The 5,347-nt window shown below is 35.1% G+C and overlaps 1 pseudogene; it reads left to right on the top strand.

Annotated features, from left to right (window-relative positions):
* The first annotated feature begins 2,211 nt into the window (after window positions 1-2,211).
* LOC143530552 (18S ribosomal RNA) lies at window positions 2,212-3,155 on the top strand (annotated as a pseudogene).
* Window positions 3,156-5,347: the final 2,192 nt, after the last annotated feature.

Genomic DNA, 5,347 nt, shown 5'->3' with positions numbered 1-5,347 from the left:
TTTCCTTCAGCTCACAAAGAATATAAATGAATATATATGAAGTGAATAATGATATATATATCTAGACCATATTTGAAGATTTGGATTAAGTGCAAAATTTGATTAACCATATTTTGTTTCCCCTTAAAATATATGGTTGAAGATGATATAGGAATTCCAATGTAAATGTTTTGATAGACAAGAATCTGTACCTCCATATAAACTTCTCTTCGTGCGCGCAATAGAAATAGAACATATGATAATTAAAATACAAGGTTCCTAGGAAAATCATAGCCATTACATTAATTAATTCTTCTTATTGCTGTCTAAGTTTAGTGGAAAAGTGGTTCTTCGGTTACTATAAAATACGGAGTATATAATAAGAGTTGCAACGACCTAAACTTTGTCCAAAACGTAAGGTATGTGGGATACGTAATGATTAAAATGTTGTGTTTTAAAATGTAAATATTTTGATTAATTTGACAAAGGACATTTGTCAATCACATAAGTGGGTGAAAAACGTTAAAGTGACTTGTAAGAAGCCGGAAAACCTCATAAGTTGCACGTGTTACTCCAACACTACACGCACATAAAGGGGCGCGCATACGAATATCAGGCTAAAACTCGGAAGCTTGCACACCTAAGGTGAGTCGCGCGTGACGAGTATTGTCGTGCTAACAGCTAATGCAGTTTAGGCCACAATTTTTAAATATTTAGTATGTTGATCTTGATGAAATGTACATATCATGCCATTGCTAAATTTTTATTTAACTAATTCTTTTTACAATCTTGAAACCTGGGTCATAAAATAAGAGGCGATTCCAACTTTGGGACCCACGTATGCTTTAGGATGTTAAGCCATGGTGTTTTAACTTTAGGATGTTAACTCGTTTCGGATCAGCGACTCAATGATCAATTCGTATCATGGTATTGGTACCTAATTTTAATAATCAATGATGGTGACCCTGTCATTTCAAACTACTTTTTAAAAGAGTGTCCATCACGCACTTTCCCAAATCATGCACAAATAATGTATTAATGCTAACTGTACTACCCATCTGTTTCATATGTATATTTGACACGTGTAATTATGCAAATATCAAAGTTTACAGAAATGATAAGCATTATAGGTTAAAAAGATCTCCATATTTTTCCATGTCAAGAAGCTAGAGTTGAGACGTCTAACATATTAAAATGTAGTCTCTAAATAGTAAATAGGTTGGTATGTTTCTAAAACTTATCCATTGAGAGGTTTCATGAACAATTAAGATGTGTCTTTTATATGAAACAAACATACTCTACCTCTAATTGATTCATAAATAGTTTCTTAATAGAATCATTAAGAGTTCTTTCCAATGTGGTGTAGTGGCGGGGAGTTTGGGTTTCTTAATGGAGACTCAAGTTCAATTCTCACTTACAACGTTCTTGGGAGACATAGGTGGCTCAATGAAGGAAGGCTGGGATCTTTGTGATCTTTAGTTCGATCATGAAAACATCCGGGTTTTACCACCAGTTGGCCTTTGGGCGGGTGGGTTTTCCCCAGAACTGGAGATAATTTGGAAGCGCTTAAGGGCTCCGTACGGCTGGGTTGGGCCAGCTGCCGGTGGCCTTTGCCATTGGGTAACCCCATACGAAATACATAGACATTCTATGTTTGTTGGCCGTTAAAAAATATAAAATCATTAAGAGGCTACTAAACAACCCCTTAATGATAGAAGAGGTCAATATGGACCTTCACAATATACTGACATCATCATTGTTGAATTAATGGCAACAAACAGCTCCACATCCTTTGGATAAGTGTCCTGTCAGCATTTTCTCAGTTATTTCTCTAAACTTTCATGAACATCCGATGGTGGTATCCATTCATTCCTGAACTTTTATCAACAGTTTATTTAACTAAACACTCAAATAAATAAACACACACACAAAAACTAATATAGATAGGAGAAAATCATATAAAAAGAATACAATGTTATTAGATAAAGTTAAATACAAAATAATAACAATATGTTACAAATTTGGGCAGTTTTCTACGAAAAAATATTTTGGTCGGATTCCTACCAATTTCCTATGAAAAGGATTTTGCCGTAAGAGTGAGACCATTTTCTTAAGACTTTTTAATTTTCCAAGAATTTACAGCAAGTTTGAGACTATTTTCCTGGGAATTTTTAATTTTCCAAGAATTTATATTAATTTCCTTGAAGTTTCCGAGTTGAGACCATTTTCTTAAAAATTTCAGTTTTAGAAATTTGGGATCGTTAGCTGGAAACGGCTGCTAATACCCTATAGAATGAAGAGCAAAAGGAGGAATTTGCCCAATGAGGCGCTCGCGTCTGATTAGCTAGTTGGTGAGGTAATAACTTAACAAGGCGATGATCAACAGTTGGTCCGGTCCGAAAGGATGATTAGCCACACCGAGACTTAGACACAGCCCAGACTCCTACGGGAGGCAGCGCTTGGGAATATTCCTCAATGGGTGAAAGCCTGACAGAGCAATGCCGCGTAGAACGTTTGTATCTGGGGAATAAGCATCGGCTAACTCTGTGCCCGCAGCTATGGTAATATAGAGGATGCAAGCGATATCCTGATTGATTAGGCGTAAAGCATCTGAAGGTGGCTTTTTAAGTCTACTGTAAAATCCGAGGACTCAACTCTAGATAGGCGGTGGAAACTACCAAGCTGGAGTATGGTAGGGGCAAAGGGAATTTTTGGTGGAGCGGTGAAATGCATAGAGATCGGAAAGAACATCAACGACGAAAGCACTATGTTGGGCTGACACTTACACTAAGAGACGAAAGCTAGGGGAGAGAATGGGATTAGATACCCTAGTAGTCCAATCCGTAAACGATGGATACTAGGCGTTGTGCGTATCAACCCGTACGTGTAGTGTTATAGCTAACGCGTTAAGTATCACGCTTGGGGGGTATGTTCGCAAGAATGAAACTCAAAGGAATTGACATGGGCCCGCACAAGCGGTGGATCATGCGGTTTAATTCGATGCAAAGCGAAGAACCTTACCGGGATTTGACATGCCGCGAATCCTTAACTTTTTAATAATTTCCAAAAATAATTTTTTTTGAAAGGGTGTTGCAAGTATGCGACCAGGTTCCTAAGAAAGATTTTAAAACATTTGTTTGAAATCAGTTTCTTTGGAAAAAAAGTTGTGATCATTTTCCTACGAATTTTGCAAGCTCCGTAAGAACTCAATTTCCTTGGAAACTTGTCGCAAAGTTGCTACCATTTTCCGATGGAAATCAAATTTCCATGTGAGTGTATTGAGTGTATGTATATGTTTGAATATGTGTGACTGTGCATGTTGCATATTTGTGTATGTGTGCTTACAATTGGTAGGAAAATGGCCGGTAAGCTCAACTTGTAGAAAAATGGTAACTAGTAGCAAATGTCCAAAATTAGAAAATTTGTCACAAATCGGTGGCAAAATACCTTCCTACGGGCCCTTTTTTGGCATAGAAATTTGTCTAGCTTTCTAGTAGTGAAAAAAAAAGAGCATACTAGTAGTATAAATTGAAGTTTAAAGTGTCAGTGGTGTGTCAGTGGTGGCCGCCGGTGTTCTCTTAGGTCCCGCAACACCCGATGTTCTTCCCAAACTCGTATAGTCCACCCTATTACAGTTGAGAGAGTTTTATGGCATCAAAATGATTTTAATGTTAAATATTGAATAAGATATGACAAAGGTTTTATTAGCACCCAATTTCATAGAACCTTGACATATCATAGAATAGATTTGCACAGTTGCAAGAGAGTTTTTCTAGTTTTGGTATGTTGACAAAAAAGTTGAACCACTGTTATCACTAAATTTGGTTTTTAATTAAAAAACATTGAATTTGGTTTACATTATTTGAATCTTGAAAGTATCGTTAACATTAAATTTTTGAGACATGAAAGATGAGTGTTGATCGAGAGTGATAAGATGTTATAATTTGACCTTATTTCATATGCCTCCCAATACCCATATATAATCAATCTTTTGTGTTATTAGGGTAAAACCCCAGTGCATGAGGCTCTCACATGTGCGAGGGTCAGAATGCCAGGCCAATTAACTTGAGTCTGATGTACGCATCATTATCCTTAACTTTCTGTAATGGTCGGGTTGTTTCCACGACTCATTATCGTAATGTAACATATGTTAGTTATAATTGCTTTTTTCTAACTGGTCTCAAGGATGAAAAACTTATGGCGTCTGTTTATTTTTGTGTGATCTTATAACAACGCCTTTGATCCATTGTTTCACGTTAGGAAGTATTGGAAGTTTGGGAGCAACATACATATATGAACGAAGGAACTGCCAAGGGAAGGATTATAAAAATTAATGAAAAAAAGAAGAATAATTAAAAAGAATATAATAAGAAAAAACGTATGTCAAAGAATACAGGTTTTTTGGCTAGCAAACAACATACCAGCTAACGCCTAACAACATATAATAGATTTAAAGAGAAAAACTGTAAAGTGACCCGCATATTATAAAGTCTAGGGATTATTAATGCAAGATTGAAACTTGGTAACTTATCAAGTTATGTGCCTGGTGTATACTTGATATGAATCGGCACCATCAAAGGGACGCAGCCCTAAAAGGCAACGATTCATCTAGCTAGTACTAAAGGGTCGATGTAATCATACTTTGTAATTATACTCAATAATCAAAGTTTATGTTTGTGGATATTCGATCTTGTTCTTTTCTACTTCAATTTTATTGTTGATTATCCAAAAAATTAAAAGTAGCATTTAGCTATCAAATTAGTTCATTTATGCATATCAGATTTTTTTTTTATTTTTTATTTTGGAATTAAAGATAGATCAATTAATCCGTGATTTGTCTAAAATAAACATCTATAAGAATTTCATATCCTATGTGAGCCCCTTGTAAGAAAGAGAGCATCAGTAGAGGACAATTGATTTGAAATCTTAACTAGTCCATGGTTTCGTATTGCGATTCCCTCACCTTCTGCTAAGTATAAGAATTGGATTCAAAAAGACATTAAATTACAAATTTTAATCGAAAAAAAACGATTTTCAAAGATTGGTTTAAAGTGTTGTTAGCATGTTAATTAATTTATTTGCAGGTGTAAGGATTACATTTCTTTTCCATTAGAGTATTTGTTAGTTCATTTGACTTCTTTACATTTAGTTACAAATTAAAAGCTTTAAATTAAGAACGGAAGAGAAATTAATTTCATATTTTGTTCTATATGTGTAATGTATGTATTGTTTTAACGTAATGCGATTTTTAAAACATGAGGTACGACCAATTCGTTACTATTATGTAATGTTGGTTTTCTAATGATCATATATTGATGATTGGATGGATGGACGATCATGCCATTATCTATTCTTCTCTAGAAATCTG

Source organism: Bidens hawaiensis, unplaced genomic scaffold, assembly GCF_021521415.1.
Source record: "Bidens hawaiensis isolate Kalapana, Puna unplaced genomic scaffold, B.hawaiensis_p1.1 tig00008947_1, whole genome shotgun sequence".
Classification (NCBI taxonomy): Eukaryota; Viridiplantae; Streptophyta; class Magnoliopsida; order Asterales; family Asteraceae; genus Bidens; species Bidens hawaiensis.
Note: the sequence above shows the minus strand (reverse complement) of the source record. Positions and strands in the feature narration are given on the sequence as shown.